A 12,878-nucleotide genomic window follows, 5' to 3' on the forward strand; every position below is an offset into this window, starting at 1 on the left:
TTTGGACGGTACACTTTATGAAAAGGGCAGCCGCTGGAGTGGAGCCCCGGCTAGCCTGGTAAAAAAAAAAAAGGAGTGTAATTAAGATCAGCAGACAGGGCGAGAGAGAGAGAGAGAGCAAGACGATCAATAGATGCAGACAGTGGACCCTCTGTTTTTTTTCCCCCTCCGAGTATTGACGTGTTCAGTCAATTACAGCCAGAGAGAGAACAAGAAGAAGAAGAAGAAGAGGAGGAGGAGGAGAGCGTGTGTGTTCAGACATGTGTGTCAGAACACGGGTGTAAGTGTGAGTGGGTGCAAACAGCCGACACACATCTGCGTTAATATTCATAATGAATTACAGTCGACAACTGCAGGGCGGACACATCCACCGTCTTTTCTCGGGACTTCCAGCCGCCGGGGCCTTTTTATCTACCATCGGCGTACACGACTAAATCATTGTTTCCTCCCTTTTGCTGGTTAAAAATCACGCCACTGCAGCCAAATAATGAGGCCCGTTTTCTTTTGTGGGGTTTGAATTTGACTTGCATGATGGGTATTGTAGGAAGCGAGGGCTTCCAGCTGTTGTCAGTTAGTGTCACGGACAAACAGGGTGGCGGGACAATGGGACAACGGCCGCTCGCCTCCGTCCGATTGTCTTGTTGTCAAACCGACAGCAGGTGCCTCGGATGATAAACGCAGAGTGTCAATTATTTTTCGAGGAAAGGGCCATTTTGGAAATTGGTGCAAAGAGAGAGCGGGAGAGGAGACGGTGGGGGTTACATAAAGAAGTGGAAGGAGCTGGTTCATTTCCCCCCCACCCCCCCCTTGAAAATGGGGCCCGAGTAAAAGCCTCATTTTGTTTAACTTGCGGTGCGTCGTGTCCGCAAGTGCATTTCCCTCCCCGCGTCCCCAAACCCTTCAATCGCCAGGATTGTCGCTAGCCACCCCGCTAAGTGTTTGAATGCCGCAGTCGATACAGTCTTCGCCTGGGGGGGGTGCAGGCAGAAATTACACTCCATTTTATCTCGACAAAAATTATATTTGATGGCATTTTTCCCCTCCCCCCCCGAAAAAAAAAAAAAAAAAGATTATGTTCAGAATAATGACACTGAGTGGGCTTTTTTGCTTTCTCAAAGGGGGGATAAAAAAAGTCTTGGTTTTCTGGCTTGAGAATTGTGGTTAAGTAAAGAAAAAAAAAAGAAAAAAGAACGGGGTGGGTTGAGTGAGGATTAGGTGTGAGGCTGTGTGACGATGAATAGAGAGAGATCTCAAGAGCTGCCTGTCCTCAGGTAGTAACAGATAGAAAACCCCAGAACGTGGAGAGACTATCTATCTATCTATCTATCTATCTATCTATCTTAAAAAAACACATCTAGGTGTCTGTCTGCGCCTGTTCTGTCATCTGATATACATTCATGACCCCAGCTGCTCTTATGGATTTGCGATTGACAGCCCCTTCATCAAAGCATCTGTTCTTCCCCTCTGTCGTACTCTCGCCATATGGACATGTCATCCTCAGCTGCGCGTTTCATAGTAGCTTAGATGATGTGTCTCCATGGCAACCAAACTCCACTTTTAGAAATGTGATACGAGTTTATGTTTTTTCGCCCCTGTGCGTGCGCGGACGTCTACGCACACGCACGCCCGCCGTCTGCATTTGCAACGTACCTTGACATTTATAGTGTTTCATATCGAGTCGGTCGGCGCAATGGCGGACCTGCGTGGACTCGATAGCGCGGGGGCCGCCCCTCTGAAGTTTTATGGCTCTTACGGTGTGCGGACGTGTTTGTCTTCCCTACACGATAAAGCCATTTGTGGAGGAATCTGAGCGTCTTCCAGGATTTAAGCAGCTCCAGATTGCCGGCGAAACTCTTTAGTCCTGGTAAAACTGCGAGGCGGCTCAGAGCGCAGGAGGGAGAAGGGCTCTCACGGAGCAATAAAAATCCAGGAGAGAGCATAAATCCATCTACCCTTGTAAGGTCCGAAATTTTTTTGCAGATGTTTCAAGATGTTTGGCCCTAGTGGCGGTAATTTCTTGCCCATCTGTCTTTCTCTCCTCCCCCTATGTCTCTTTATCAACATCTGGTTTTCGGTGCGGCAGGGAAACAAGTATCCTTTATAAGCCAAGGGTTCCCAGTTCCCCCTCTGCTTGTGCTATTAACTTAGCCTCAACTACTGCTCTCTCTCTGTGCACACATATTCACATGTGCTAACCATTAGAAAGTCATACCATTCAGAAAATGTAATAACTTTCAGTTAGAGGGGGAGATAAAGTATTTTGGCCTTTTTCTTTTTTCGTTCTGTCTTCACTTTTTCCATAACGGCAAAGAATTTGTAGTTCTGTTTTTTTTATGCCTCCCCTGCGAGAGGACAGATCACTGCCTAGTTGTTAGTTTGAGGATGCTTTAGCGAGAGCATTTGAGTGAGACCCTTGGGTCCCTGTCTGCACCTCCACTACCCATTTAGGAGTGAAGAGCGTAAAGCTGCTACTCGAGGCCTTTCGGAGATGCGTCGTGTCGTTCCGCTCGTAGGAAGAAGACGTGTTTATTTGGGAGCGAGTGCGGCGGAACGTTCCGCTGCACAGTGTAGCGGCGCAGCAAAACTATGATCTTAATTTGCTGTTTCCTCTTTGGCAATAATAAATTGTCCACATAATAATTCACAGCTGCGCGGGGATCGCGTATTGCGGCGCAGCTGCAACTTTATGTTTACGAAAATTTAACCGTTTAACAGGCACACACACGGAGCTGAACTACACATCCATAAACAGACACACAGGTGTGCACTCACCGGATCGCTCTCTTTCTCACAGGCAGTAAGAAGTTGAACGTGGCGACAAAGACACATGGCTCAGCGCCATATGGCGGGGTTGTCAGTCTGAAATGAAAGCACGCCGAGCTTTTTGCCACGTCAGGTGGTGCACAATGGTTTCTGATGAGTTTTATGATACACACCGAGCTCCCAAATACTCATTCTCGCTTCCGTTCCTTCTATGCACGAGCACAATGTCCGCGTGCCCATTCCATCACAGGCCCTTGTCCTACTTTTTCCTCATCTCGCCGCTAAACAAGAGCGAGCTGAGCTCACTGTTGCTGCCGACAACGTTCTATTAAACCGATGTTGTTCCTGTAGCACAGTCTCATAGAATATTTGTGAAGTGAACATTAACAGTAAAGTGCAGCGTGAGAACACTTTTTGAGTGAAAGGTTCCTGTAAGCATCAACTTTAAAGGTGCACTACGTAGTTTTGGGGAAGACATTTTTGAATCAGAAAAGTCTTTTTATTTATATCCCCACAAACTTAATGGATAAAACTCTCTTCAATTTCACGACTGAATAAACTGAATAAACAAACTGACCTCAAAGGACCACGCAATTTCACACTGTTTTACTTTGTTTATATTTGGCGGACCCTGCCACCTTTTCCAGCTTCAAACAGGGTTCTAGGGACCTTATTGTCCTCCGAGAACAGCTCGTTTATAAGATCAGTATGTGTAAGTTTGCCCTGTTACCTCATTATTATTTCTAGACATTCAAATTCTGAGCTTGAAATTCTTCTCTAAAACTACAGGGTGAATAGAGCTTCGGTTATTGCAACAACAAAATAAAAAAACATGTCAGACATTCAAAGACTGGGCAGCGATGAAAAGGCTCTTTTCTTGTCGCTGTAGCAAAACACTTTGCGGAAAATGTTTGCTGGCAAAACCTGCATCGGTTCTTAAGCTGCATCACACGCACCGGCTCTCCGTTTGGATGTAACAAGTCTTTGGTTTTGCCACTTTGCCCGGGGCTACAAGACACAATCACACAAACACATGTACCCACACACGACAGATGCCCCTAACTGCCAAAGACACTAATGCATTAGTCGTGCACTGCCCGGGGCTTTTGGCTGGTGGGACAATAACAAGACTAAGTCACCAGCTGATCAAGGATGGAGGACACGCACACACACACACACACACACATACACAAACACACACGCTGGTGCGAGCATATGTGTGTGTTTATCCTGATCCCATGCTTGTTTACCATTACCATATAAAAGGGATTACACTTGTAGCTGAATCGTGATCAGTTGTTTTTAGCAATTAAACGCCCTGCCGCACATTTACCTGCTTTTACGCGACCCCTCTTTTTTTCGATCTGAAGCATGTGTCGAGAGTAGAAGTGGTTTTGGTGCAACAAATATCATCTTCCGTGCAGTAAATAGTGTCGAGAGAGTCGAGATGAGGGGCTGGGTCGGGGTTGTTGTGCTGCTTTTGTGTCTCCGGGACCTCTGTTTGCTCGCTGTGTGCGTGAGCATGTCGAGGGCGGGCGGCGTCTTCATGCGGAATTGATTGCAGAGGATTAGATTGTGATTACAGGAGGGGGCGGGGAGCAGAAAGTAGAGACTGGTGATAATGGAAGGCGATCGGTGTGTGTGTGTGTGTGGGGGGGGGGACGAGGCGAGAGGTGCAGCGAGGTGAAAGCGAGGTGACGAAATGGGAAGGAGATGAGGATTCGTTTCAGAATATGATATCCATCACACGGAGGTTGCCGCTCGAATGAAATCTGGATACGAACACTTGCAAATATTGATCGAATTAAGGGCACAGGCGCTCAAGATCAGACCGGTGGGAACAATTCAGAACGGGACTTTTGGAACGAAAGCCAGGTTATTAGGCAGGGCGAGTGAGGTCTGTGTGTCTGATGTAAGCCCGGGCGCCTGTGCCAGCTGGAGAACAAGGCCCTGAGAGTGGGGAAACAGAGAGACAAAAGCGAGCGGCGCACATCTGCGAGTGACTCTTCAAAACCGCTGCAGACTGCCGCCAGAAGCCACAACAGAGCAACAGAGGGGGACGGAGGTAGAGGCTGACAACGGAGAGAGATAGAGATACAAGGCGTTAAACAACATTTATGAGTTTCCCAAATTGCCCGAGCTTCGGCTTTCAGACCTCTAATGTGTTTTTGCGAGCTCCTTCGTCTCTCTTTTCCGACAGCCGCTAATGTTAAACTGCCTCCGCGCTGGAGGCTTTTCAGCGTCTGAGGAGAAATAACATATGAAATCAGTCAACCTATATTTAACTAGTCCATGTCAAGGAGTTCACACAACAAGCCTTAACCACAGCTACATGCAAGCCGCAGTATATCTATATATAGCCGCTGTACTGTAATAGAAAATTATAGTGCAACTGGGAATTATGAGGTTGGGGAAAATGCTGTATTCACGGTCTATGGAAGAGAGCTTGTAAAAATGTGACACGGCCTGCAGCTAAAGTAACTTATTGCTTTTCAGATGACTGCCGATTTGAGGCTGTCAAATTGCACGGAGACGGATAGAGAGGCTAACACTTTTGTTTTTTTTATTTTTATATATATATATATATATATATATATATATATATATATATATGGGAGCAAAGAAAAAATAGCTCCTGCATTTTGTGGGGGGGGGGTTAAATGGATCGCTTCGTCCTCATTGGAAACGAGCGCCACTGTTTTCATTCACGCCCTGCAAATTAAATCGGGATCTGGAATATTGATGTGACGGTGTGAGAAAATGAAATTCGGGGAACTTGCAGAACAGCGTCTTACTGTAGTTCTTTAGAAGCGACACTGTGGTAACACAAGTAAGGCCTGCCCTGCGGGCACGTTTGTGAGCGCAGATGGATGTGCAACTGCAAATTCATTCACATCCGCACCCTGACGTCCCTCTATCCCTCGAAAAAAAAACATCAATTTGTATGCTGCTGAGTGCTAGGAAAGGTTGAACAGAGTCTGTTTCTAGTGTCTGTGAGCCGCAGTAATGGCGCACTCAGTCTGGTTCAGTGCAAGACAAGGAGATCTGTAACAGTTAGTCAACCAATTAGTTAAAGAAAAATCACCTTTTTGTTCTTTTTCTTTGTGTTTTATAGGTTCACTGTTCATGAAAAAAGAAAAACGTTAAAAAGGGTCAATGTCCACATCAACAGAAGCTCCCCTCTCCCACAGAACACGCCGCTCCTGAAACCTTGTCAGTAGTCCCGCCTTTTTAACTTTTTAACCACTGTGACTTGGTGACATCACACTCCATCGCCATGTCATGCATTCGCATAATGATTTGCTTGTGGCTAGTTTGGCAAGTAAGAACTGATTTAGCACAGGTGCTCTGTTGTTGTTAGCAGTGCTGGCTCAGGCATGTGTGAGCTGTCCAATCACAGCGGGCTGGGTATTCAGGAGGCGGGGCCCAAAAGAGACAGGAGCTCAAACAGTGTGTTTGTACGGAGGGAATACAGTGCTGCAGCAATTATGAGCCTGAACATGAACACAATATGTCTCCTTTAGTTTGTCATGCAAAGATGGCAGAGGATGCTGTTTTCAGCCTTTCAAGGATGGAGATTTCCTGACATTTAAAGACATCAGCTGGGAATTTACACAATTTTCTGACATTTTATAGACTAAACGATTAATTGACAAATCTAGGAAATAATTGGCAGAGTAATCAATAGTGAAATAATTGTTAGTGACAGCCCGAAGGCAGGTGAAAACCATTTGTTAATGTGAAAACAGAAGCCGTTCTTAGTACTCTAAATCTGTTAGTTGAAAGATTTTTCGGACACTGTAACTGGCAAGAAAACACTTCCCTCCTTGAACCACTGCAGTCATCCTGTCCAATAACTCTCCTGTTTCCATAGCGTTTTATCTTTCTTTCCTTTCTGCTGTAATTGTCTCTCTTTCTGTCACTCTCTGTTCTCGCTCCGTCATTCCAGCGAAGACAGCAGCTGAAAAAGCGCCAAAAACCAGCCCCGTCACAGTCTCTTATCGCTGCCCTGTGTGTGTGTGTGTGTGTGTGTGTGTGTGTGTGTGTGTACAATTTGGACATGCATATGTGTGTACTTACGCGTGTTCATATGCACTTTGACAGTTGGGAGAGCATGTCTTCTCCACCTGTTGTCATGGAAACAGTGGGCACCGTGTATGTGTTTCCCTAGAGACCCCCCAAAATAGCGCCGGGTGCAGGTCTGGTCAGGAGGACCTGGGTCACGTTTAGACCTCTTTCTAGCTTAATTCACTTTTACCACTTTGTTATGTTTGTCTCAGTTCGTAGTTCACCCAAGGTGGGAGACAGGACGGTAGGGTCACGGGCTTCAGCGCCACTTCCCTGCTCACCCCTCCCTCATCCATCACCTATTCTCCATCTGCCTTTTATCCCACAGCCACTGCTCTAACTTTAATTACCCGAAAACAAGCAAAAACATCCTGGTGGTTTTGCACGCTTGTGATAGTTTCATGGGAACAAGAACAGCAAAATGATCTGTCACACACACACAATCACTGTCCCCCTCACACACATCCTGACCCCGACCAGCCAACCATCCCCACCCTTCTCCTCTCCCTTGCTCCGTGGGTTTGCATCCTCTGCTCAGGCTCCCATCCTCTCCCCCCCCTCCCAGATTCCTTCTGGTTCCCTTTCTGGTTCCTGACCAGCGGGGCTATCTCTGGATGGCCGGCGGTTCCTCTCATTCTGCCGGCCCATTGTGTGGTGACTTGGGCTGGGCCCTGGGCCCCGGGGGCCGGGAGTGGAGCCAGGAATGGTCTGGTTCCTGTTGCTGTGCGAGTTGAAGGAATTGTGGCACCGTTTCCATTAGTGCGTCGCAACTGCTGTGAAACTGATTTTTCAGGGCTATTTTTGTGGAAACAGTGACGTCCGCTGAGGTCACCCGTGTTTTGGAGAACCATGGCTTTGATAAGGAGAATTGGATGGTTTAATTGAATGGCTTGCGTGTTAAAATAAACGTAATAAGAATGCAATTTGTTCCGCAGCTGTTGCGGGACAAATCTGTGTTTTTGCGTGTAGAAAGTGCAGCCCAGAAACAAATGATTTCCTAAAAGGGACGGGAGGTAGCACGGAAGATACCGACTGACTCAAGCACTTACAGTTACATATGAATCTTATGGAAGGGCATCAGAGCCACTGAACACTTCTGACTTTTTTCTCCGACTTTAACCTAGAAAGACATAACATGAAGTAAAAATAAAATCTGAATTCTAAGAAAATACTCTGAACTCTCCTCTTTTCTTACCGTGGTCCTAATCCTCTTCCGTTGAATCTCCCAAAGACAGACATTGTGAGTGATATGGACAAGATAATGCCAGTGTAACAAATAAAAAAAAATCTCTTTAAAAAAAATGACTCCTTACAAAATTTGGACAGCAGCACTTTTTTGGGGGTTGGTCATTTGGTACCATATAGCCCAACGCTGACTTTATCGGCAGCCGAGCGGCAACGGCCGTCCTCAGCTGAGTCATTTCTCTTCCGCTACTTTTAAGAATGACATGTACAGTAGAGCACCCTCATTATCTTTGTCATTGAGCTGACAATCAGGTGACAGCCCACTACATGTCTGCTCATATGTACACATGATTCGTCGCACTCTCAGAGCCGCGACCCTCATACCTTGTGGCAGCTCGGTGCACCCCGATCCTCGCGAGCTCCCCCCCCCGCCGTCTCGCTCCCTGTGCCGTGTTGCACGGAGCGCTACACTAGCTAGTGCACTCGGTTAATTATGACCGCCAAGCCAAGCTGTCACAGTGATTCACTATGGAGGGAGAGAGAGAGGAAGAGAGGGGAAGGAGAGGGAGTTGGCAGGTGTACAGATGTATCGTTAGCGCCACCCAGTGATGCAGGAAGCAGAGTCGCAACTCCTCCTCAAGGAAGAATAAAGGGGAGTTTATTTTGACAAACTGTAAGTCATTCTGTCGGTATCGCTGCCCCTTTTTTCTTTTGCCGCCTCTCCCCCCTTGTGTTTTTTTTTTTTTTTTTTTTTGTTGCTCTCCTCAAACCTCTCCTCTCCTCCCTCCCGCTTCCTATCTCGCGCTTCAATCTCTCAACACATTGGCGCTCCCCTTTTTTTTTTCCTTTTCTTGCCTACTCGCTCTTTTATTTTTCCTCCACTTCTCTCGGGCCGGTGTCAGTTGTGTCTCGCGCGCTGCTGCGACAAATCAAGTGCCCCATTCATCTCGTGTCATCTCCGTTACACAGAGCTGGAAAACGTGCACTCTCCTCTCCTCTCCTCTGTCTCCGCTGACAGCCACCTCTCCACTCCATCATCGGACGAGCAGATCAGATCGAAACTGGGCCAAGTAACTCAGTGGTGGATGAATGGAAGTTGGTGAGGATTTATAGGGCCGGCAGAAAAAAAAGAAAAGGGGGTAATGCCCAATTGTGATCATATGGTTTATTTGTTGGAGCCCCTCGAGGCACAGTGAGACGCGCATCGAAATTACAGCTCCCCCAGAGTCCGCGTGGGAAAAAAAAAAAGAGGGTTACTGGATGCGTTGGGGTAGCTGTGCACAAAGACATCACATCATGTGACCGCAATCTGCAGCTATTTTGTGCCTTCAGGTGAGAGGAGAAAAAAAAAAACAAAAATGGCTTCTGCTCAACCATTAACAACTCTTAGAGCAGTTAAGCGAGCGGCTGAGATTGGGAGAATTCAGCAACCCATCCACCCACACACGCGCACACATACACACAAACACAGACACACACACTAACACACACTCCCGTGCGCAGGGCCGCCCTCACACATGCATGCACCCACAGCAAAAAAGTCATTTGTTCTACCTCATTAGCATGTATTGTGGCGAGCGGGCGTAACACACTGAAAGGTGAAATGGGTCCGCCATGAATAGCGCACCAGTCGGCAGAGGAGAGGAGAGGAAAAGGAGGAGGGAGGAGAGCGCAGGGGGGAGGGGGGGGGGGGGGAGGGAGGAGAGTGTCCAGATGGCTGGGGACCTGCCGCACACACAGGGAGTCTCTCGCTCGCTTTTTTTACTCCGCTGATTGCACCGTTTCGACTACACTCGCTTTCGCTTGCTCTCCTTCTGCAGCTCCCCCCTTTTCTCCTGTTTTTTTTTTTTTTCTCGCACTCCCATCAACACACAGACACACAAAGGCCGAGCCCATATGTAACCTCCCTTCCTCCAGAGTTGTTGTTCACATGCAGCCATCGTGCGCGCACACACACACACACACATACACACACACACGCTCTCTCAAAGGCAATATGTGACCAGGAGGCAGAGTGCAGTTGAGTGCAGCCCAGTGGAGCGCCTGTTGTGGCCCACTGCGCTTCCTTTCCTCCTCTCCTCCTTCACGTCTCTTTTAACCTCCACCTCCCTGTTTTCCTTTAATCCGTCCTTCGACCTTCCTACTCTTATAGGTGTCTCCTTTTTCTTCCCTCGTTCCCTCTCCACTCCATTCTCACCATAAATTATGCATTTTTACTGAAGGGGGGATACGAGGTTGTTAACACACCCCTTAATTAATGACTCGCTCGGCCCGGAGTTTGTTAGATGCACTCAGTGTCCGCCGTAAAGTCCGACCCGTTTTTTTGGACAGATTTCACAAAGCGTCCTCCTTCGGTTTGATGACTGGGGTACGGCGGCGTTTGATATGCAGCATTGAGACTGTGTTTCTGGCGGGTTACATCAGATTGCACTAAAGCTGAGGCCATCTTCGGTCGATTCCTTTGACTGCAAAAGAGGAGAGAGGAAGAGTACTGACGCTCGCCCTGATGTTCCCCCTTCCTTTTTCTCTCCGCATTGTGTAGCCCTGCCAGAATATTCGTTCATTTATCTTCCCATCTGTGTGTGTCTGTATATCAGCCTGCCAGTCTGTCATCGACTCTCCCTCTCTCTCTTCCTCTCATCCTTCTTCACTTGATTCTGTCCCCCCTCCTCCACCCACCTCATCCTCCTCTACACTTTTGCCTCTTTTTCCCGTGTCTCTCTCAGACCGTCTTCCCTGAGTGTCTGGTGGAGAATCGCTAATGGTCTCCACTGGGGTGTAAACTGTGTGGGGGCCTGCGCACACACACACACACACACATACCTACACATCAATTTTAGACAGCGCACGAGCAAGGGTTACTGGGCAGAGAAGACAGGGAGAGGGGGAAGGTGGTGAAGGAGGAGGACATGTCTTGGTTGTGTGGTGATGTGGCGTCCAAACACGACCCTGTATTTACATCCGTTCGCATATAGCTCGCCTCCCTTTCCCTCTGTGCCACTTAGCCTGCACATGCCGAGCGGCCAGAGGCTGTCTCGTGGGACTTCAGTGTGTGTGTGTCTCACTCCATCACCCCCACTATTCAAGTCCACCTCATTGACTCATCATTGAGTGGGCCCTCCAAAGCTCTATTGAGTTTATCAAGTCTTCCACAAAAAAGTCACTCCCATTCTTTCTTATTGAAGCCAGTTAACCCCCCCCCCCCCCTTTATACACACACACACACACACACATTGGCTGGCACACACAGGACGGCTCCGTCCCACACAAAACAGCCTCGGCGCTTCATTGAAATCCCCTTAGCAAAACGTTTTCTCCTCATCAGCATTGTGCGGCTATTCAGTTTGTTAATGCGCCTGTGTGAAGAGAGCCTTTTAGTCGCCTGTTTTGAATTTAAGCACATATATTAATATGTGGAGAATGACTCTTTAACAGCCTGAAAAGGGGGTGAAGGTGGCGCTGGTGGTGGTGGTGGTGGTGGAGGGAGGAGGGGTGTTAGGAGGCAGGCAGGAGAGGAGACGAGGAAGCAGTGTGCTTACTTAAAGCCGGAGCTCTGCTGCCGCTTTCCTGACAAGTCGACTTGTTTAATACTTGAATAAAGTAAGCCCTTGATGCTCATTCGCAGACACGCTCGGGGCTCGGAGAGAGTCATTTAACACAGCACGCCTCATATCCCATACAATTCTAAACGTGGCATTTGGCGACGCGAGCGCCTCCGTATGTATTTGTCCCTTTTTAACAAGAGTGTTCAAATGGCAGGGAACGCCATTATAACAAACAGGTGGAATTACAGGCATTACAAAAAAAAGAAAAAAAAAGCAGCCCGATGCAAACAATCATCGCTATTTGGACGCCGAGTTTTGCTAAGCTTTTGTTGCCATCAGTTGGATTATGTGTTTGAGGCGAGCCTCTCGCTGAAGTATTTGTTTGGCTGCCTGCGTCTGTCTCCCTGTTATTATATGTTTTGTTTTGTCGCGGACGAGATGGTGAAAGTGGGACTGCGTGAGAACAATTCACTGGAAGAAGAGGCTTCAGCGGCGTCCCGCAACACCGCACGCTCCCGCACAAAAATGATTCCACCGGTGCTGCATGCCAATGAATCCTTACCAGGTGCAAAAACAAAAACCGACTGAGCACCGAGTTCGACTGGCCCCGGTGCTGGTTAGCAATGGCGGGCCTTCCTGGCTGAAAACGTGGTCGATAGCGGATCTCTGATTACGATAACTGGAAGATATGAAGTTAAGCTCCCAACTGCTGCTTATTGAATAAACCAAATCCTTCGTATCAATGTCTGTTTATGAAAGGGAATATGAGCTTAAAGAGAGAGTGCACGCGTGTGTGAATGGGAGTAATTTTCAGGGGCCACGAGTCTCGAGGGAGCTGGTGGGAGCTAACGCTGTTGTTTATGAGCACGCGCACACACACACACACGCATATTTTCACTCTCATCCGTCTCTCTCCGTGTCTTATTATATTACTTTATCCCTTTCTCTCTCTCCTCCATTACTGGCATTTTAAGCAGCTCGCTAGGGAGCGTGAGGCTTGTTGGCAATAATGTTAAGATGCTTTGTCTCTCATCCTCACTGTGGCAGGCGCACGCACGCACACACGCACGCACAAGCTCGCACGCAAAACACACATGCGTACACACAAAAAAGGAAGGTAAACGCAGTTAAAAGGAGGTTCAGGGGATTTTTTTTCGGCGCCTTTTTGTTTTTTCGTCTTCCACCTTCCCCCGACATGAGACGCGGTGCATGAGACCGTGCGAAAAAATGCTGTGTGTGGGTGCGCGCGCGCGCGCGTGTGTGCGTATGTGTGTGCAGATGCCTGCAAGCTGACAGGGAGTGAAAGCCCAGACATAT

At 47.9% G+C, this 12,878-nt stretch overlaps 1 protein-coding gene across 7 annotated transcripts in view; it reads left to right on the forward strand.

The window, feature by feature from the left end:
* The window catches only part of runx1t1 (RUNX1 partner transcriptional co-repressor 1), a 65,386-nt gene that overhangs the window by 6,746 nt on the left and 45,762 nt on the right, over positions 1-12,878 (forward strand). For 5 of the 7 annotated variants that reach the window (XM_030412022.1, XM_030412017.1, XM_030412019.1 and 2 more), the window contains one exon: positions 5,879-5,976. The exons of the other annotated variants lie outside the window; for them this stretch is intronic. The gene's annotated coding sequence lies outside the window, so the exon portion shown is untranslated. Of the gene's footprint in view, positions 1-5,878; positions 5,977-12,878 lie in introns of those variants that run through there. 7 annotated transcript variants of the gene reach the window in all.

The sequence above is a fragment of the Sparus aurata genome, chromosome 3, assembly GCF_900880675.1.
Source record: "Sparus aurata chromosome 3, fSpaAur1.1, whole genome shotgun sequence".
In the NCBI taxonomy this organism is placed as follows: Eukaryota; Metazoa; Chordata; class Actinopteri; order Spariformes; family Sparidae; genus Sparus; species Sparus aurata.